This window comes from Grammomys surdaster, unplaced genomic scaffold (genome assembly GCF_004785775.1).
Source record: "Grammomys surdaster isolate TR1022 unplaced genomic scaffold, NIH_TR_1.0 206, whole genome shotgun sequence".
NCBI classification, from domain to species: domain Eukaryota; kingdom Metazoa; phylum Chordata; class Mammalia; order Rodentia; family Muridae; genus Grammomys; species Grammomys surdaster.
The window spans coordinates 7,276,321-7,299,379 of NW_021604651.1; the positions used below are offsets into that span (position 1 = coordinate 7,276,321).

The window sequence follows — 23,059 nt, forward strand, 5'->3', positions numbered from 1 at the left end:
GACATCCATGGTCTCAGGTTGGAGCAACATAAGCTTCTTTATGTACTTTTTTATTCTGGGCTTTTTTTTTTCCATCTCCCACAGATTTATTGTTAAAGGAATGACCTAAGGGAGAAAAAATGTAACACAGAAGTATGGACTAGAAAATAAATACAAATGTAAGCAGCTTTACTAATTTCATAACCTTAAACTTGTATAGAGAACGATGCTCTGTACAAAACACAACAGATTCAAAGGAAGTGTTCCCTTAGAAAGGCTCAGTCTCTGGTATTTTGAACTTAGGATGCAGTTCTTATTTTTGGATGGATCACTGGGTGTTTGGCACAGTCCATGCTTTTAACCAGATTTGAACAGAAGAATGGACACCTGACCCAGATAGTAGATGAAGAGTTTGGTTTCGTGTGTCATGTGACTTCCGAAGTTCCGTCTCAAACAAAGCAGTGCCAGGAGCAGTTGTACTTCTTGTTAAACTCCTTGATATGGGCCGCAAAATCCTTTCCTATGCTGTACTTCCTCATCTGAGTACCGCACTCCACCGAGTCCTGTTGCATCTCTTCCAACATGTCTTCATTTTCAATCGCTCCAGTCGCACGAGGTTACCATGGAGCAGGGGCCAGCCGGGGCTGCGAGCTAGCTCCTGGGGAAGGTGCTGGCGCCACTCAAGCAGCAGAGCACAACCAGTTGCTACAGAAGCTGTGGCGCATCTAAGCTTCATTCGGGGTTTTTTAAGCCTTTGTTTATTTGGTGTGCAGGTCAGAGGACAACCACAAGACTGTTTCCTTCTTCCACCACACGGATCCCGGGGATCAAACTCAGCCCATCAGTCTTGGTGGCCAAGTGTCTTTACTGGCTGAGCCATGTCTCTGGCCCTCATTTATTCATTCATTTATTCACTTGTGTGTTGGGGGTGGGGTGTGATATGTGTTTTAGTGGTCAACCTTAGGTGATTCTCTACCTTCATGTTTTAGACAAGGTCTCTCATTAAACCTGGGATTCACCAATTCAGCTAGAACTGGCTGGTCAGGGATTTCCCCCTGTCTCAAAGGCCTGAGTAGCACTGGGATTACATGTGGACCGCACCATACCTGCTTCTTATTGGTTTTCTTGTGGATTCTGGCTGGTCTGCTTGGCCAAGAAGCACTTTACTGACTGAGTATCTCCAGAGCCTCAGAGCCCCCATTAAATAGGGAGCTTACACCCCAGAGCTGAGCTCCTATAGGGTTTGTTTTCATTGATGCACTCTTTGTTTTTAAGATAAGGCCTTATGCAGGCAAGGGTGGCTTTGAGTCCCTGGCCCTCCTACCCCTTCCTCCCAAGTGTTGGGATTATAGGGGTGCACCACCATGCCTGGCTGATGCAAGTTTCTGTTCCAGCCCCACCACTATTAACTGGAGTCTGGATCACATCACCACTGCTCTCCAAGTCTTAATCTTCTCACCTATCAAATGACAGCAGTTCCTCTGGGGGCAGATGTGAGGCTGGACTGATGCTATCAAACATAAGCTGTGTGAGTAGACTGTGCCACAGCCCTCGGCTGCTGGGAAACAGAATAGCCAGCTCATGTCATGGGTAACACCGAGTGTGGCAGAGAACAAAATGTCTCTTTAGAATTGGAGAGACTTCTTTGAAACAGAAATGTTGAGTGTTCAGGTAAATGGCGGCCTGTAACCCCAGCACATGTGAGGCAGAGGCAGGGAGATCTGAATTCGAGGCCAGACTGGTCTAAAGAGTGAGATCTAGGATAGCCAGGGCTACACAGAGAAACTCTGTCTCAGTATGCCAATACCAATGGGTGGTGTTTGGGAAAGAGTATAGAGATTTACTTTCCCTGTCTGGTTTGCTGTATTAAAGAGCTTTCTATGCAGAATTTTTCTGCTCTCAGTCTGTGAGAAGAGGATCAGATATCTTCAAAACAAAGAGGCATTCATTTTTATATCATAACAAGACCAACAATATTCCTTAAGATTACTCCCCTACTTTTTAAATATTTTATGAACTTATAAGACAGGCTTGTATTATAGGTGTGGGGCAAGCATAAAATTCACTATAGAGCATGAGGTATGAATAAATGCTTCCTCTATCTTTGATTTCCTCTGCCTTAAATGTGTACCAGGCAGGTCCCACTACTACCTGCAGGGCTTTCTGAGGTACCAGCTGTCACTCCCTGGTATGGCCTCTGCAGGTGTCCTGAGGGTTGTTCACACACAGAAGCTTTGTGCTGTCAAGGGAATACATCCTAACACACTGTTCCCTAATGTGAGGCTGTGCCCACCAGGGGAAGGGATGCCATTTTTTTCCACACAAAACTATATAAGCTGATGGGTATTCTAAGCTGAGTGTTGGAGGCTCTATTATTTTTGAACATGATCCTCTTTCAAAAATGCTGTTGATGCCAAAGCTTTCCTAGCCTGGTTGACAAGGGCCCCTGTTCTCCATAGCTCAAGCCGTGACCCCAGGGCTCATTCTTGCTCTATCCACCCAATGTCACTTGACATTTCACAGCTGCTCTGCCTTCAGAATGTGCCTAGAATCTGAACACTTTTCCTGAGCAGGTCTTAAGCTGCCACCGCCTCTCCTTGACCCTTCAAGCAGCCTCTTGAAATGTCACTTCTGCCCTTGGCTAACAATGGTGTGCTCGCAGCACAGGTCTCAGCTGTCCTTTTTATCCATGCTGCTCCTCTACTTAGCTCTGCAGTGGATTTCCAGGTCTTCTGATGGAGGCCTGAGTCTTGTACATTCGGCTCACATCTCAGAAAGACCCTGTCAGAGGAAGTGGGGCCAGACTGGTAGGTATTTGAGGCAAAGGCCCACAATAGTACCTGGTCGAGCATCACACCCAGAAGTCATTCCTGAGTAAGTACATGTTCTTTTGTCATATCCCTATGGCTACAAGAATGTCCAAGCCAGTCCTTCAGGAGGCTCCCTGAAGCAATGGCATGGGCTTTGTTACAGAAGTCGAGGTATTCTCCTAACCTTCCCTCCAACCTGGCCATTTTGCCTCCACATTCTTCAACAAGTCTCCTCATCTCTTCCTCTTCACAGACAACTGTTGCCTGGCTTAGGGCTTTCTAGAACAAAAAGAAAGCTGTGAACATGACAGTAACCCCGTAGGCTGAGGCAGAGGCTCCATGAGTTCAAGGCCAGCCTAGTCTACACAATGAGTTCCAGGCCAGTAGGACTACACAGTGGGACCCTGTCTTGAAAAAGAAAAAAAAAATTGAATTAGACCTCCATAAAAGGCCCTGAAATATAGGAACAGAAAGAGAAGGGATAAAGAAAGCCATAAACTCCCACCCCAGCAATTGTTCTGGGCCTGCCCTAAGTTCTTCACACCCCTGCTCCTTCCCATGCCTCCACAGCTCTCTTCACTGTATGGATACTCCTTTGATGTCAGAGGCTAATCCTGCATCAGTGCAGACATCTGTGTGGTCTAGAGACCCAGTCATCAGTTACAAGGTTTCAATCTCACAAGCTCTGCTTATCTGCAACCTTGGGGCTGGGGTGGGAGGGAAGAGGGAGGCTGGGTACTGTTGCTAAATTGGTAAACATGGGTGCTTAGCCAGCCATATGAGCACCTATTCAGCTGGGATCACATCACCAGGCTCTGTCCCAGTGGCTGCTCAGCTCCTCCATGCATCTGGCAGAGCGGGAAGATACTCTGCGAAGTGGGTGCTGAGGTTCAGTGGGGGTTAGATTTGGAGTGGCTCAGTGCCGCTCAGTGGGGCAGGAGACAATCTGCCTCAGCTTCCTGGGTTTAGAGAAGATGGAGTTCAGCTGAAATGGGAGGGAGCCAGCATGTAAGCAACTACCCGTGACAGCCTCGTCCATCATACAGAAATGGGGAGTCTGAGATTGAACGGCTGCAAGCTGACAGGTGGCTGAGTCTAGCCACAGGGAGGCCTGAAGAGGATTCACTGTAGTGGGGGCAGTGAGCTGCCAAGGTGCATTGACCATCCTGACAGGAAGGAGCTTCATCCAGATGGCCCTTACAAGGTCCTGAGCTTCTCTACTTCCTTGGTGACAAGTTCCTGGATTCAAGATTTCTCTGAGAAAAGGACTTCATGTTGGGTGAGGCAGTTCCCAGAAGTTCCTGGGCAATTCTTATGAGCCACTACCATCCACCACTCCACAGAGCTAAGAGGATATAGGTAGTGGCCTGTGGTATCTGCAGCTGAGCCTTCCCGAATGCTCCTCCTGCCGTGACTAGGATGACATTGGCTGAAAACCTCTCCCCTCCCAGCGCCACTACTGGCAAAGTGCATCTCCCAGAATGCCATAGTTTTAGCGCCTTAAGGACAGACATACTTTATGATTCTGTTGTATCAAACACAATAAACACAATGAAATAAACACAATGCTGAATAAGAGGTCCCTGCATCAGACTATCAGTTCAAATTTTGTACCTACTCATTATAAGAATAATCACTTTTCTTCCTTGAGCCTCAGTTTCTAAATCTGTAAGATAGGGGATGGTCATTATTGCCTTTTAGAATTATTAAGGTCAAATAAGCAGGGTAAAACGTCAGTACTGGGTAAGGTGAGAGACTGCTTCCCGTGCTCTGTTCTCAGCCAGAACAGATCTGATTAGTCAGTAACCGGAGGGAATGCAGGAAGAGAGTGAAGGAAGGAGCAGCTTTGGTTGCAGAAGCAGGCATTCCGGGGAAACCCCATCCATTAGTAGTGACGGGGCATTGGAGATAAGGAGGCCAGCCGCTGTGGCCTGTGTCCTGTGACCTGCACAACTGGGAGAAGTCTGAAATTGGGAGGGAAAATAATTGAGGGGAAGAGCCAAGACCGAGTTTAAGCCCTGGCTCAGAGCCTCGCATGCTATCTCAGAGTGGCTCAGCTCCTCAGTCTGTTCCAGATATCTCTGCACATACTGTCTTTGCTGTGTTCATCTCCCCAACAACATTCTCCATGGATAAGCAGAAGGACGTATCATCAATGCCAGGCGTTTCCTTCCTCTTGCTTAGATTTCAGACAATGTATTTATTGTGGCTCGTCATATGGGCTGCTACACAAGCTAAGGAAAATAGGAAATTGCCTCTATTAACAGGGAACTGTGGATCCCAGCTCTCTTACATCCTGTCTCCCATAGGCTGGGCCAGGCCGGATAGCCCTCTGTAAGCCCGCTTCCTGTTGCCTCCATCCCCTCTCTCAGCAAAACTGTTCAGTGCTTTCCTGTCCTGGCTAGACTCAGACCTTTGTCTTGTCCGTATCTGCAGGGGAATAAGGAGAGACGTATGTCAGACTGGAGGTTTCTTCTACCCCTTGAACGTTCAGCACAGCTGGCCTCTGTAGCAGGACTCTGAGTTCCAGAGTTCTTATCCAGAAGGTGGGTTTTATGTCAGGCCATTTTGCTGAAAACCCTAAAAAATCCAAACAGATCCAAATGTACTAGGAGTTAAAACTTAAACGACCAGTAGTATTTGTTATAAATACTTTATTAAATTCAAACCTCACCTCAGCTGGCTCAGTGTAGATTAGGCAGTTTGAAATGGGCATCAGACGAGAGACTAACCCAAGTTCCATTAACCTAGAACTATATAGTCATGTGTTCATTCATTAGCTGTCTTCTTAACTGTGAACTCGATGCACATCCTTTTAATTGTGACTTTTAACAGACTAAGTATTGTTCTAGGGCTGTAGGAAACACAAAGGTGTCAGAGTCACCTCTTGCCTTGGAGAAAGCATAGTTTGGAGAAGGTAGTAGGGAAGAGAGGCAGGGCTGCATGCAAGGGTTACTCACTGTAGTAGAGGCAGGGGAGGAGCTGGCCTACACTCATATATGCACATGGTATTCACAGTTGTCCTGAATTTTACCATTAACTTTTATCCTGAAGGTCCTGGGAAGTTTCTAAAGCCTTTCAAGGAGAACAATCCTACAAGATTATTGAATAACAACACCTCCAGACTATTATACAATAAGGGGCGGGGCAACAAATATGGCTTTTCTTACTCAGTTGTTCACTTGGATGGTAGCATAGACTACCTGAAGCTCAGTAAATCACTCTTCACAACTAAATGCATGAAGGTGCTTTAGACTGTCAGGAGATGAGAAGGTGGGAGAAACTGGGACCTTGTGAAGTCTAGAAAAGGTTTGGAAAACCCACATTGGGAATCCAAGAGAAAGTCAGCAAATGATGGAGAAATGACTGGGAAAATAAACTTAGCCATTGAGGTTGTGCAAATCCAAACCACAGTTGGGTATAGGTCCATATATAGGACAGAATAAGGACAATTTTGTGCTTTCCTATACTGTCTGTGGGAGTGAAGTGTAACATGGTGCAGCCACTTTAAGAGATATTAGTTCCTGGGATGGCTAAACATAGGCAAAGCACTGGCCCAAGATATCTCTTCCAGATATACATACAAAAGAACGAAAAGCACAGATCCACTCAAATATCCACTGACCAATGCTCACAGCATTATTCACAGTTGTTAAAATGTAAACACATTAAGATGCTTGCTTTACAACCCTCCAGAACCTATGTGAAGGCATCATGGTGTGTGCTTGTAATCCAGGTACTGGGGAGGTTGAAGCAGGCAGGTCTCCAGGGATCTCTGGCCAGCCAGCCCAGCCTACTTGGTGAGGGCAGGAGCAGTGAGGGACCCTGCCCTCTGCTCCCTACCCAAATCACCTGAGAAGTGACAGCCAAAGTTGTCCTCTGGCCTCCACACACAAGCACCCCCCATCCCACAACACACAAGTAAAAGCAACCCAGATGACCACCAGTTAATCAATAAGTGAAATGTAGCCCATAATTCAGGCAATCAATCAAAGACTGATGTCTTCTGAGAACCCTCAAAAGCCAAGGCAAGAGAGCAGAAGAAAGGAAAGAGTCTGTGATAAATAAGTTGCTAAGTCACTCAGGGCATCTGCAGGTCCACTCTAGAACATTCCCACATTATCTCATTATTACTGTATATGTTTATCTGCATATTAACATATAACAATCCATACATTATGCTGCCCCCATCCAGGGAAGAAGGTGCTTTCATAAACTTCAGTTTACACACAGAAAAACAGAATTCTAGAAAGATTACATAATTAATCTGTGGTCTGACAGCCAGCAAGCATGGGTAGGGACCTAAGCCAGGATGCTGAGTACATACTTAATTAACCCACTGAGGCATGCTGTCTCCCCTGAGGGTCAGGACTGGAGACAGGTGCAAACGGAGGTCATGAGTTGTTACTGCCTTGGGAGGAGCCCTAGTCACTGTGTCTCAGCAAGGGTGGACAGGTTTTGAGAGTAGCAATGGCATGCAGAAGTGCACAGTGACAGAGGAATCTGTGGTTATGACTCTGGCCTATCAAGAAGGGCTTACTTACAGCTTGGCTCATTGACAGCTTCGTACATTCCAAGATGTGGAGGAAGTGCGGCTGGACAAAGAGTATGGCAGTTGCCCATGGGGCTTTGACAGCCGAGGCAGGTTTTGTAGAATCCTGAGATGTGGAAGGTAGACATATTCCATGTTTTCAAGTCCTGTGAATTTCAGAGAGATGAGCATGCCAAGCACATGTCTCTGGGGGACAGTTAAGGGGAGCCCTATCACCTATCACCAATATAGGAACAAAATATTTTGTGTGAGTGGTTTTCAAACTTTCTATTATAGTGCCCCTCAGGAACACTAATAGTGTTTAATGTACAATTGCATATTAAGGAGCAATTAGCTTATTTTCAACATCTCCATTAATCAAGGTGATTTACAATTGCCAGTTAAAGCCTCTGGTGAATGGGGAGTGTCAGCCTCCTTGGCCGAGGTGCTGTGAGTCCTAAGCCAAGAAAACTTCATCTTCCCAGCCAAGGCAGCTCCCTCTGGGAGCTGTGTGGTCTCTTCCTGTGAGATTTTCAGAGGAATAGAATGTAAGTCCCCGTGAACACATCTCCAAGCCCTGAAGAGTGCCTGGGTCCTGTGCCAGGACTCACTGTTCTCATTCTGTCTTTTACAGTTGGGGGAGGCGGGGCAGCTAGTAGGAAGCAGTGCCTAGCTAAGCAACTGCGGCTGGGTCCAGCACTCTGGCCACTGGAGGACAAAACAGTAATAACCAAAAGAGGCGAAGGCACTGGGATAGCTTTCTCAAGAAAGCTGGAGAGCAGCATGTGGGGTTTTATTCTTTTCAAGGAAGGTGAGCCTTTGTTGCTCATCCACAATAAGAGTATAATGTGAGCCGGTTTTGTGGTTTTAAATTTTCTAATAGACAGTTTTCTACTATTCTTTTATTCAACCCTGGAGATTGAGGCTAGGACCTTATGCACACATAGGCAAGCACGGTGAGGTGTATCCACGTCCCTGTTAGCCACATTTGAGAGAGAGAGAGAGAGAGAGAGAGAGAGAGAGAGAGAGAGAGAGAGGTTAAAGGCATGGTGTCACTTGGGAGGCAGAAGCCGACAGATTTCTGAGTTCAAAGCCTGATCAAAATAGTGAATTCCAGGACTACACAGAGAGATCCTGTCATAAAAACAAATTTAATAATTTTAAAAGTGTATTATTTTGGGGGACTGGAGAGATGACTCGTTGGTTAAGAGCAATTATGTTTTAGCACAGGACCTGGGTTTGGATATTGGCAATCACATGGAGGCACACAGGAACCATAACTTCAGTTCTGGGACTCGAGCGCCTCTTCCCCGCCTTGTGGCTCTCCCATGCACGTTGTGGACATATACACATATACTGGAGCAAACACATACATCGAATACATGTTTAATGACATCTTTAGTTTTAATTATTTGTATATGTGAAGTGCTATGCATATGAATGCAGATGACCCCAGGGAGCCAGAGTTGTGAGCTGCCCAACATGGGTGCTGGGAACTGAGTTCAACTCCTCTGCAAGAGTATGCATTCTTGACCACTGTGCTGTCTCTCCAGCCAGGTGCTGGGGATTGAACCCAAGGCCTCACAGATGCTAAGTATGTCCCCTACCACTGAGTTATTCCCCCAACAGCCCTTTTTACCAATTTTCTGAAAAAAAGAAAGCAAGTAAAATTAATATGACTGATATATTTTATTGAATCCATACATTCAAATAGTATAATTTCATCATTGATATTCATGTCACAGTTAATATTACAATGGTAATGAGACATTTTTACAAGTCTGGCACTAACTTTTTGGAGGTCCACTTTAGAGTTCTTGTGCTCACTGGCTCAGTTTGACTAGTTCTTTCCAAAGTGCTCAAAAGCCATGTTGACCAGTGGCTCCCCTGCTGGTCAGAGGGGCATCTGCAACTGACTCCAGGTCAGCGCTTGCCCTGCTGTACTACAAATGATGTTTTGCTTCAACACAAGTAAATGGTTTCTTTGAAGATGCCTGTAAAATGTACCCAGCCCTGCGACCTATCCCAGCTGCCTGAGACTGGACCTTACAGAGTCTCAAGTTTAGATCTCAAGGACCTAAACTCCATTCAGTTAGATGGGTTCCTCACTATACCCCCATGGGGACTTTCCCTTGACCTTTCTCTTATTGAACCTCCTTCCTAGTCTTTACCAAGTGGCTTTATCAAGTGCCATATCAGTGGCTATCTTCTCTCACATACCAGCTGGGATTGAGGGGAAATGTTGTGGGGTATTCTCTAGAGCACATTCTTTTTTTTTTTTTCTTGTATATGAAAAAAATATATATGGATATTTTGTTTACATTTCAGATGTTATCCCCTTACCCCATTTCCCCCACACACACCCAGGAACCCCATATCCCATCCCCCATCCTCCTGCTTCTATGAGGATGTGCCCCCACCTACCCCCCCCACCTCCCCACCCTTGAATTCACTCATACTCAGCATTCAGCCTTCATGGATCTCCTCTCCCACCTATGCCCCACAAGGCCATCCTCCCCTACATATACAGCTGGAGCCATGGGACCCTCCCTAAGTGCTCCCAGGCTGATGGTTTAGACTCTGGGAGCTCTGGTTGGTTGGTATTGTTGTTCTCCTCATGAGGCCGCAAACCCTTTCAGCTCCTTCAGTCTTCTCTCTAACTCCTCCATTGGGAACCCCATGATCAGTTCAATGGTTAGCTGTGAGCATTTGCCTTTGAATATGTCAGACTCTTGCAGACCTCTAAGGAGACAGCTATATCAGGCTCCTGACAGCATGCACTTCCTGACATCCACATCAGCGTCTACCTTTGGTGACTGCACATGGGATGGATACCCAGGTGGAATGGTCTCCAGACGGCCCCTCCTTCAGTTTCTGTCCCACACTTTGTCTCCATATTTGCTCCCTTGAGTATTATGTTACTCCTTCTAAGAAGGACCAAAGCACCACACTTGGTCTTCCTTCTTCATGAGCTTCTAGAGTTGACTCTAGAGCAGATTTTTTTGACATGAGTTTACATTGATAGGAAATTCTTCAGCATCCCAGTGTACCAGTGAGCCTTCCTCAGGGTGAACTTTTAAGCACAAAAACTATGTTCTAGGTTAACATATTTTAGTTAACAAGAACAGTTAGCCAGAAGTTGAACTGCAGAAGCCAAAAAACAAGGTTAGGACTTTAGAGAATTTTGCAGAACTATACAGCCTTTGATGGGTTAGGCCTTTGCTCTAGTTTTGGCTGTTTACATGCTGAATCTTACAGCCTGAATGGCTTTCATCATGGAGTCAGTTGCGTTAAGGTCTGGGGGCCTACTTAGGTTTAGGGCCCTGTTACATAATGAGGAGAAACAGACATGATGAAAGAAAGGCCTCCCAGAGCAAGCTCCCTACAGTGTCCTGATCTCTGGTTCCAGTCCTCTGCCCTGGAGCTCTGTGAGACACTCCTCAAACTGCAGAGCAAGATCCCCACCCCCACCCCATCACTACTGTAACCTTTGTGTTTTCCAGATATTTTCAGCCAACTGAGCCTGAAAGCTCACCTCCTGCTAAGCTCTGGCCACGTTCCTGGGCTCAGAGCTAGCAGGAGCCCACACCTATCTTTACAGCTGCATCTAGATGGCAATGCTGCCAGTTTGTTCAAATGTCTCATCAGCATTTGGGGTTTGTTAAGACAAATGGCAAACACCTTTAAGGAACATGGGCCAAAAGATATATGCAGTCACCTTTTTTTGGGCAGTTCATGAACAGTACAATGCTGGGCTTTGGGGTCCTCCCTTGTCCTCTGTACTGGCAGAAAGACCTGGTGGCCCTGTGGCCCTTTCCTGCCCATCTCATGTCCTAAGGCCTGTTTTTCTAGCAGGGAGCTCTAAGCTGTCCATTAAATTTCTCCTGATGCCCAGGTGACATTATATGGTTCCTTCTTTTCCATTTCACATTAATCTACCAGGCTCTGTGTAACTGTTCAGTTCTTGCTTCTCTCTGCTTGGTTCTCATGGGGAATTTGACACCCAGTTCCCATGCCTCTGGACAACAGAGATGGTGTTTGTTGCCATTTCTCTTCTCTGATTTCTTCTTGTCCACTCTTCACCCCATGCCTAGAAAACAAGTGCTGAGTACTTGTTTCCTAAAGGGAGGAGGAGTGTCAGGAGAATGGGGCACAGGGAGGGGCATCTTATAAGTGCAAGTGGATGGTGGGAGACTGGAGAGCCCTCCCCACCAGGGTTACATGTCAGGGACAGAACATTCATGGATTTCCAAATGCAGAGAAGGAAGGTGCTGTTATTGATCCATAGTTCTCTACTTCCTAGCTGACCACCATTGGCGTGCCTAACTTTTCCCAGATCTCTGGCCCTTTTTCATGCTCTCGAATGTTCTCCTTCTTAACAAGCTGTCTCTAGTAATATCACACGTGTCCCTGTCTAATCCGACATTCCTGGGACCCCAGAGCTTGGCACTCTCAGCAGACTCCAACCCACACAGGGAAGGAGGAAAGAATAAAAGGAGGTGAAAAAGGAGGAGGTAGAGGAGGACTCTCATGAGAGACACTGAGGGCAAGGATAACATATACTCTGTGCTGAAGAGATGGCTCCTCATTTAACACCACCTACTGTTGAGTACTTCCTGCACTCACACAGCAGCTCACAGCCGTTTGTAACAGCAGCTCCAAGGGATCTGACAACGTCTACTGGCTTGCCTGGGGAACTGCATTCACAGGAAAGTGTGTGTGTGTGTGTGTGTGTGTGTGTGTGTGTGTGTGTGTACACTCAAGTTAAACTCTAGGCCAGACATCTGTAATATGACTTCCTTAAGGGCAGCCCATCAGCAACTGAGCCTCAGCATGGCACTGCTTGTCGGAAATGGTATCTTCTGGGGAGAAAGTCAAGAAGACTTGTGTTAGTTAACAAAGGCTCCTTTTATTGTTATGGAAAAACACCACGCAAAGCCTACTTAAGGAGGATAGGGTTTATTTCAGCTCACAGTTTGAGAGGATCCAGCTCTTTGTGGTGGTAGGAGGTAGCTAGTAAGATATGTCCACTGTCAGAAAGTAGAGAGTTGAATAATGGTGCTCAGCTGTCTCTTTTCTGTTCAGTCGAGCTCTGCACCCACGGAATGGTGTCTCCTACCTTTAAGATGTGTCTTTCAACACAGTCAAACATAGCTGCAGGTGCTGTCACAGACATACACAGAAGTATGTTTCCAGGGTGACTAGACGACACAATCAAGTTGACAATGAAGATCATCACATGATGTGAGCAGTCCAGCATCCTACTCTCAAACTCGAGGGAATCGGAGATTCAAGTCCCTCTGTGCACGAACCTCACATCTGTGCACAGGGCAGAAGCATCCTGAAGAGGGACATCGTGTTCAGGAATGAACACTTTGGAGACTTAGAAATATGAACCTAAGGAGAAGCCAATGTTTCTAATGGCCCTCCTTGTTTTTGGGATCTCCTCCTGACGCAGGGAACTTAGATCTAGAGCCAGAGACTCATGCCGTTGGTAGATTGTTATTTAATCTAAGTCTAAGGAAAACACTGAAGCACGCTGTGCTCTAATTACTACATACCCACTGCCCCTCACAGTCCGTTAATCAACTATTCTTGTTAAAACCAAATAACTACTGGTTATTTATTTAAGAGGTAAAAACTTAAATAAGAGGAAGGTTTGACTTCAGACCAGAATTAAGTTAAAATACCAATTATGCCCATAATTCTAGATAGTTGAAAGTCTGAGACAGGAGGATCACAAGTTTGAGACCTACCTGGCTATATATAGCAAGTTGAAGGCTCAACCAGGCAAGTGACCAATACCTTGTCTCAAATTTCAAAATTATAAAAATAAAGAAATGAGAATATATCACAGTAGTAGGGTACTCAGCCCCAGACCCACCTCCACCACCAGATCTACAAATTAATAATCTTGTGAACTAATTAAAAGGAAATCAAAGTTGGCTTAGTGGTTAAGAGCATTTGTTTCTGCAGAGAATCTGGGATTCAGTTCCTAGCAATCACAGTCATTAGAAACTTCAGTTCCAGGGACTCAACACCCTCTTTTTGTCATTGTTAGTATTGCATGAACATTGTGCATATGAATATATACCAGCAAAACACAAACAAAAAATAAATCTTAAAAAATGTTTTTAAAAATTTTTCCCCTCCTCCCTTTCTTCTCTTTCTTCCTCCTCTCTTCTTTCTTGCTCCCCCCTGCTCCTTTCCTCTCTACCTTCTCCCCTTCCCTCTTTCCTCCTCCCCTTCTCTTTCTTCCCCCTCTCTCATTGCTTTTGAGAAAAGCCCAGGCTGGCCTTGAACTCATAATCATCTGCCTCAGCCTCCTGAGGACTGAGACTATAGGCATATGCCACCTCATCCAGCAGTCTCTTTCAATAAAGAGCCTCCATGAGGGAGGGAGAAGACTTGATGAATGTCACCAGCCCGGAAGGCAGGGTACAGTCACATGCAATAGCATACACACTTCCGAAATACACTGGCAACTTTTCAACGGGAGCTCAGAGTGAAACCACAAGTCAACCCGGCCCAAGGAAGCAGATTAACTCGGGGAGCTAGAGGGAGAGAACTGACCTGGGCCTCAGAAGCATGGGCCCTGACTCTGCTCACCATTGAGTAATCACCAGAAACTTGCATGGGAGGACAGACTTCCACACTTTACCAGGATGGCCCTTGGGCAGCCGGCAGGGAGGAGTCCTGGGTGACAGAATGGGTGTTGCAGATGTTTGATAAACATGACAGGATACTGTCTTACTCAGGATGACACCTAGCTAACTATAGTATTATGGCCTTATGGGAGCTGGCCTCTGCTGACACATGGCTGCCAGCAGAAAGTCTCCATGACCCTGGACTAGCCTGTCCCTCCTGAACCTCATAGCTCCCTTTCCAAACTCTAACCCCCCTCACTGCATCAGTACTCAGGGCTGTTGAACACCAATCCCCTTATCCACATAAGACTTTTTTTTTTATCCCCAAATACCTAGTAACAATGTGTTAATATAAAATAGCTGCCAGCACTTATAACTAACAAGCCCCTCCCCCAATCCAAGACTGTCACTGCCTTCCCAAGCTGCTAAAGCCAGAACCCAAGTGTGTTTCATTCCCCTTTCCTTCTTCAAGGAAGTAGGTCTAGGGTGTTTCTATCTGTCCCTGGTTGCTTTCTATGTGGATGAAGAGTCCACTCTCACCTGGATTCAGCTTCCTAAAGAGTCCACTCTCACCTAGATTCAGCTTCCTGTCTGTTGCTAAGGAAATTTGCCTGTCACTTCCAAATTTGTCACAATCTGTCAGCAGTATAGTGTCCCATCAGCTTTACATCCATGACCTTTCTGTGTGACCTTGAAGGTGGGGCTTGTAGAAAGTTCTAGAGGCCTGATAGAGGGTGTTTGGATTGGGCTCGAGAGTGAAGATATCTACAGAAAGAACAAGAGACGACCCACCAATAGCTTCAAACCACGCTGCCCCTTGGATCCCGGGAATCCCAGTGTTGTGGCCGATTGGCCTTGGTTGATATGAAAAGCCTAAAGCAGAGCCAGCCTTAGTCTCTGCCCCTGCTTGTTCACCCTGCGGTACCTGATGTGCTCTCTGCTGCCACCCAGTGGTTATTATTGACGAAGACCAGATGGGAAATTAAATCCAGAGGCTCTTAACAGTGGGACCTGGGACCAACAGCCTGTCTTAAATGCTGAATGTTATTCTGAGGCACTTTCAAGTTTTAGGAGCGGGCAAAGAGACTTTTTGACAAGCCTCATGACCGGAGTTCAATCCCCAGGACTCGCATAGGGGAAGGAGAGAACTCATTGCCATAAGTTGTCCTGAGACCTCCACGTAAGAACTCTGGCACATGATATATATATATATGTAACTTTTAAACATTAAAAATATAAAAAAGAATTAAAACGCTCCAGTTGTGTTAAAAATATTCACCCCCTTCTTAGGGAAGATTAAACCTGGATTTAAACTCCTCAAAAATTATGGTGCCAGGAGATGGCTCAGTAAAGCCCTTGGATGAGAAGCGTAAGGACCTGAGTTCTGATCCCAAAAGCCCACATAAAAAGCTAGGAAGTGCAGCACATATGTGTACCTCTGCCTCTGGCATACATGCCACCCACACTGTACACACACAGAGCAGGGCTCCAAACCTTTTCCAACCGCATTAAATCTTCATTTATCCTGGTCTCCAACCGCCATCCCTGTGTTCACATTTCTAAAGATGCACTCATTGGGAAGATGATCACTTCAAAATAAAAAGCTCCAAGCCCTCACCAATTTTTGGGCCCTCTCAGGCACCATGTCTTCCAGAAAGCCTTCTTTGATTGCCCTGGTACACTATGGTTATTTCTGTTTTGAACCTCACACTTGGTTTTTACATAAATCAAGTTTTTTATTTTTACCTAATAATGAGTTCTTAGTGTTTGTTTCTGACCCACCAAAGCCCAGCGTCTGAACCCTCTTCATTCCAGCATTTACTGGTGCAAAGCAAGCACACAGCAAATTCTCTTTAAAGGAACTATCAAAACAGGGGCTCATGGCAAATGCTGGGATCAGATTCATTAGAACAGAAGCAAACAGAAGAGCATAAAGTGACCCTGGCAAAAGAAACCTTGGTGTGGTCTTCTTGGGACTCTGCCACTGATGGGTGGAGCTGCTTTCACAACACCCATGGGCCAGAAGAGGCCATCAGTTCCCTCTGCTGGCTACTGTATGTGTTACACCAGGACTCTACAGATAGCCCGGAAAAGCCTTCCACTTCCATCCGCTTAAAAAGAGCCGATGGGGAACTCTGTAGCCTGCAGAAATCTCGAGTGCCACAGTTGCCACTGATAGTAAATAGCTACAGATGCTGTCTCCCACAGACTACACAGCTTTGGTTCAAACCTGTGGTCACCTCAGGAAGATGAGGCCAACACTGTAATTGCTCTTATCCCAGCCACTCACCGCCTTGGGCTCCACCCTCACTGCTTTTTCTGGCTAGAGTCTCTATGGTTTCAACCCACCATGTTTGGGTAGAGATATCTAGGTCTCATGTGAGAGTCTGGACAAGAGGGGGACTTGAACCTACTAAGAGTGTGCTGGCTAGTTTCGTGTCAACTTGGTGCAAACTAAAGTCATCTGAGAGGAGAGGATCTTAATTAAGAAACTGTCTTCATAAGATCAGGCCATAGGTGAGCCTGTAGGGCATTTTCTTGATTAATGATTAATGTGGGAGGTGGTCCTGAACAAAAAAAAAAAAAAAAACAAACTGGACAAACCAAGAGAAGCAAACCAGTAATTGGCACTCCTTCATGGTCTCTCCATTGGCTCCTACCTCCAGGTTCCTGCCCTGTTTGAGTTCTTGCCTTGATTTCCTCTTCCCCTTGAGTTAATTTTGGTCCTAGTAACCTAAGACTCAGAGTGAGCAAGAGATCCAGAGCTCTCAGAAAGAAGCAGAAGACCGGAAGATGGTTGTCCAAAGAAGGGGAGGGGAAGGTGAGTAGAAAAGACAGTTCACCCAATGTCTTGGGTTCACGTATGGGGATTTGGGCTTTGTAGGACTGGGTCTTTTTTAAACCTCTTCACCCCTCTTAGAGATGTGTTACTGGCGTTACAGTCACTGGAAAAGACAACCCTTCTCTGGGGCCTCCTCACTGGGGCATGAATCCTGGGGCCTAGTTACAGTCCGTTGGGTGAGCAGTCCCAGGGCAGGTAGGACTCTCGCAGACAGGAAGCTTTGTGAGTCTCCCGAGGGAGGTGTCATCCCAAGGGGTCCCAGTCCCAAGACCCACACTTTCTCCCTTGTGAAATCCTCTCAGTTCCTTTTTGTTGCTGATGATGGTTTTGAGACAGGGTCTCCTGTATACCAGGCTGTCCTGGAATTCACTTATGTACCCAAAATGACCTTGAACACCTGATTTTCCTGCCTCTACTCATGCTCAGATTACAGGAGTATGCCACCATCTGACTTCAAATTGACTTTTTCTTTCTTTGGCAGGGGGGGTCGGGGGTTTTGAGACGGGGTTTCTCTGTGTGCCTCTAAGTTATTCTGGAACTAACTCTATAGATCATGCTGGCCTGGAACTCAGAGAACCACCTGCCTATGCCTCCCAGTTGCTGGGATTAGAGGCATGCACCACTACTGCTTAGCTTTTTCTTTGTTTCTTCTTGCTTGTTTTAAAATAGATTTTATGTGTAGGAGTGTTTTGCTAGCATGTAAGTGTGTGCACTGTGTGTGCAGTGCCTTCAGAGACCAGAAGTGGGTGGAGCCCCTGGCTCTAGGGTTCTCAACAGTTGTGAGCTGCCACGTAGATGCTGAGAACTGAACCAGGTTCCTCTGGAAGAGCAGTCAGTGCTCTTAACCCCTCCTGAACCATCTCTCTAGCCTCTGCCTTTACTTTTCTGTGGCACCTAGAGACTCTGGGGACATGAAAAAGCTGTCTTGGAAGACATAGAAACTGAAATGTTTGGACCAAAGGACAGGGGACTTATTTTCCACTGTTTAACCTATTGTGCTATTTGCATGTGTTCTGAGAGGCCACATAAAACTTACACGGACTTAATGCATAAAGTTAAAAGGCAAAGAATAGACAAATCACATACTTTATAAAAATATACCTCCACGATAGCGTGTAAAGGACACTACATGATGTCTTTACTTGTCAACTTGACACAGCCTGGAATCACCTAAGGAGTGTCTCAGTGAAGATTTGTCAACACTGTTTGGCCTATGAGGATGGCTGTGAGAGGTTGTCTTAAGTGATATGGGAAGACCCAGACCAGTGTGGGTGGCACCATTCCCTAGGCATGGAGTCCTGAAATGTGCAAGAGTCAAGAAATAGAGCTGAGGACAAGCAATCAAGTAAGTGAGTACGTGTGATGCATGCATGGCTCTTTCTGCTCTTGACTGTGGACATGATGTGAGTGGCCATTTGGAATTCTCATCTCAATGTCCCTATAATAATTGATTATAACCTGGAATTGTAAGCTGAAACATATTTGTGTTTGAGACTGTTCTTACTTCTCCTTGATGTATAGTACTCCTTTAAGTATAGTACTCCTTCTGCAGTGCTGTTTTTGGTGGTCATGAACTGCTTTGGTTTGTCTTGAGCTGTCCTTATTTTCCTTTATTTTTTAAAAGACAGCTTTGTTGGGTATAGCTATTGTGATTGGCAGTAATTTCCTTTCAAGGCTTGAAATATATTAGCACATGCTTTCCTGGCTTGGAGAGTTTGTTTTCATCAGATCAGATGAAAGAAGATCTGTTATTTGGTGTTTTTGCCTCTTGAAGGTGAATTGACATTTTTCTCTTGTAGTCTTTTGATTGTGGTTTAGATATCTTGCCATAATATATCATGGAGAAGGTCCCTGATGTCTATCTGAGATTTAAATGTCTCTGGTGTTTGAATGTCTATTTCTCTGGATCTAGAGATTCCTCAAGTAATTGCTCTGTGTCTTTCATGTTTCCCTCAACTCCTATCTCTTGGGATTTTAGGTGTGGTCTCTTGATCATATTCCAGAATTTTTGGATTGTTTTGTTTATTCTTTCAGAAAACCAACTGGTTGGTTTGTTTTGTTGACCCTTTGTGCTTCTTAAAATTTCTACTCATTAATTTGTGTATGAGTGTATGTTCATGTGTGTAGGCACATGCATGTCACAGTGTGTATTAGTGAACATGTGTGTGTGTACATGTGTGTGTGTGTGTGTGTGTGTGTGTGTGTGTAGAAGTTAGAACAACTTTTAAGAATTTGTTCTCTCCCACCATGTGGGGCCTGTGGATCAAACTCAGATCGTCAGGTTTGGCAGGCAGCAAGCGTCTTTACCCGCTCAGCCATTTTTTCTGGCTCTTTTGTGTTCTTTTTCACAGCTACTGTTCACTCATTTCTGCTCTGATCTTTGTTATTTTGTTCTGCTATGGGATTTGCTTTCTTATTTGAGTGGCATTATTAGGCTGTTTACTCCAATGCTCTAATTTAGGCGCTGTTTCTATAACTTCCTCTTACTACAGCTTTGCTTGCCTTGAAACTTTGCTACACCACATTTTCATTTTCATTTATCATAAGAATATTTTTAACTTGTTTCTTCACTGACCCAATGGTAATTTAGGAGCACATCTAATTTCCCTGTATTATTTTCTGATATTTCTCTTCTTGGTTTTCTAGTTTTATTCCATTGTGCTCATAGAAATAGGCCTAGCATGAATTTTGACTTTTTTGCGTTTATCGGGATTTGGGTGGTAGCTGGAGACTATTTCATGGACTGAGATAAAGAATGTAAATTCTGGGGCTGGAGAGATGGCTCAGTGGTTAGGAGTACTGGATGATCTTACAGAGCCCTGGAGTTTAGTTCTCAGCACCTACATCAGGAAGCTTACAACCAACTATAACTACAGATCCAGGTGACCCTAGGTCCTCTCTGACCTCTGCTGGGACTGAATTCATTTGCACATACAAACACATACATATAGACTGATACACTTAAAGTGAAAAATAAAATAATTTCTAAATATACAAATTCTGAAGACATTGAATTGTTTGTAAATCACTGTTAGATCCATTTGTTCTGTAGCTTTGCCTTTTATTTACTCATTTAATTGGCTTGATGATCTCCATTGATAAAAGTAAGGTATTGAAGTACCTAACGATTACTGTATTAGGCTCTGTTCTCTCTTTCCAGATCTAATAAAGTCTGTTGTATGGAATTCTGTGCTTCACCGTTATATCCCTATGTCTTAGTGACTCCTCCCTCTTGTCAAATCTATCCCTTTATTGTTACACAGTGGCCTTCTTTGTCTTTTATTTTTTTAACAGTTTTTAATTTAGAATGGATTATCTGATAAGGTAGATCTATGTGATGCGCCGCCTCGCCGATAAGGAGAACGTCACACTCAGGGTTCTTCTGACAGCAGTTTACTGTTACAGCTCTTTTAGATGGTCGTGTTACAGCTCTTCTAGATGGTAGTGTTACAGCTCCTCTGGATGATAGTGAGGCGAAGGACCTCGAGCCCCAGAACCCACGGCTTATATAGAGCCCTGGGAGAACGTGCCGCATGCTCATTGGCTCTTAAATGTCGCCTAATTAGCATATTAATTTTTCGCGCCTTGCGCATGCGCACATTCAAGCTTGGCTCTGACAAGAACCCGGGAGCGGGAAGCCAGCCGCGCCCTGTGCAGGTGCACATTCAATCCCGGCTCCCTCAAGGAGCCGGCACCATTTCACAATGGCGCCTGCGGCTCCCGACAGATCTACTCCTGTTTACTTCCGGTTTTCACTCTAATGTACCATCTTTTCCTGACCCTACACTTTTAATTCATGTGTCTTTCATGATGAAATGAAACAAATTTCTTGTAGTCAGCATATAGGTGAGTTTGATTCTATTTAGTTGTTTTATATCTTTGGATCAGAGATTTTAATCCAGATACCTCTAAGATTATTATAATATGATAAATACTTGTTCCTGAAAATTTGGTTGACTCCTGGTTGCTTTATAGACTTTTCTGTTTTGTGTTATTATATTTTTCTGGCTTGGAGGTTGTCTGTAGTGATGTGGTTTGGCCCCTTTCTCTTCCAGTTGTTTGTGGAACTGCTTTGCTCAGTCAGTTTTAATCTCTTGTGCCTTTATTTCATAATAGTAGCTTCCAGATTGTAGGACTTCTTTAACCATTTCTTGTAGGACATGCCTAATGATGATTAATTCTACATTTTTACATACTTTGAAAGGTGATGTTCTATTCATATCTGGATTATACCTGATTTGGAAGCCCCAGCTCTTGAAATGCTGGACTTATAGGTACATGCCACCTTCCCCAGCTTAGCAGCTGTTGTGTGTAGTTAGTTGATACCTGAACAAAATGAACCAAACCCCTTACTTAGAAATTCCCAGTGATCTAATATTGCACTGTTATGGTATCTATTTTTGTCTTTCTCATATTTGGAGCCTTAAAAGTCTGTTCCTGATGTTGGAGCAATGTTCCTGGGACTCTTACTGTGTGAGAAGCAAGCTCTGGATATACACAGGCACCACTGAAAAGCATATGCCAGTTGCTGACTGGAGGAGGTGGCCAGGCTTCCAATCTCCACATCACTGTCTCTTACAAGTGGTAAAAGCCTGGATACTTACCTTGCATGTGCTTGACCTTTGCACAGGACCTTGAGGGGGTCACTGGACTTTGGTAAGCACCAACTAATTCAAAAGCAATTAAGCATACAGACCTAAGCTAAGGGGTTGTTATGATGTCTAGGAGACCACGGAGGGAGGGGTTGACTTATTTCCACTATAACTCAATTTCAGGAAGTGAATGACGTTTAGCCAGTTATCCGTGTATAAATCAGGAGCCAGTGTTAAGGGTGCTCTATTCTTGTACTAAAGGAGGAGGGCGCAGACAGGGTGAAGACAATAGGAGTTGTTTCTAGTTTCTTAGAAGCCAGGAGAATCCTCTCTGGAGAGAGAAAACAGGGACATAAGGAGACAAGAGTCCCAGAGGGAGCCTGGCTGGTTTCAGAGAGCTCTTCCCTGGCTCTTCAGGGAACCTTGTACATGTTGGCAGAATGCATGCCCAGTGATGGAAAGGGACAGATGAAACATAGGTAGTCCAAGCCACCAAGAGAAAAACCAAACTGACTCAAGAGTTGGATTGGCCATCTTATCAGCCTCAAACTGCAGGGAATATAACTGGAGGCTTCAAGTTTCTTCCACTCACTAAGCCCATTTCTAAAAAACAAGACTGACTTAGACAAGCCTCACAGAGGCTAGTGAGTAAGGGGGGGCTGTAGGCATGTAGGTGTCAGGGAGGGGATCTGCAGAGAGGGGGGGCAGGCTGTCTGCCTTACACTCAAAGGCCTTAGGCTTCAGATACAGACTTCCATTGAGAGGTCAGGGGCTAGAGGTCTCAGCAAACCAGCCAGCCTTTGTGCCTAGGAAAGGTAGCAGTATCTACTAGGGAAGGGCAGTGCAAAGAGCAGATACCCAGTGCAAGGCCGTGCTAAGCTGGCAAGAACAATGGACCTGTGTGATTTCACTGTGTGCTTGCTGATGACCTTGGGCAAATTTTCTCTCTGTACCTGTGCCCGGACATTCGAAAGGGAATCCAGGCTTTGCCTAACTGCAGTTCTTCACAGTTAAGAGAGTTTATTAATAAAGAATCATCCCCAGGTTTTGTGGCTCACTGATAGAGTACTTGCTATCATGTCAGCCTACTATACATGAGATCTTGGCTTCAATCCAGTATCACAGAATGACTGGACATGGTGTCACATATCTATAATCCTAGCATGTGGGAGCTGGAGGCAGAAGAATTAGGAGTTCAAGGTTATCCTTGGTTATATTGCAAGTTCAAGACCAGCCTTGGCTGCATGAGACCCTGACTAGGAAAAAAAATTTTTTTAAATTATTCTCACTACCTCAAAATACTATCTGGCAAAATTGATCAATCAGACTACGGGGTTCTGAAGTGGTCCCTTCTGTTTTGTGAATGATGGGAGGGGGTCACCTGTCACTTCCCCAAACTGCACACAATACTTACTTCCTAGACCACAGCATGCTACACTGAGGCCAGAATCCTGTTCCACAGGTGGAGTCTTACCACCACTGGGCAGAGGCAACTTCTCCCAAGATGAGCTGCTACAACCATGCCAAAGTCCTCATGCTTTTTCAGTGCCCTGCAGGATTCAGCAGCCTGGACACAGGTTGGTCCCTATGAGTTCACCCAGAGAGCCAGGGTGATCCCCACCCCTCTTCCATGACTATTCCCCCAGCTCAGTAGAGTC

The 23,059-nt window shown here is 45.2% G+C and overlaps 1 pseudogene; it reads right to left on the bottom strand.

The window, feature by feature from the left end:
* Positions 1-336: 336 nt before the first annotated feature.
* LOC114624405 lies at positions 337-7,469 on the bottom strand (annotated as a pseudogene).
* Positions 7,470-23,059: the final 15,590 nt, after the last annotated feature.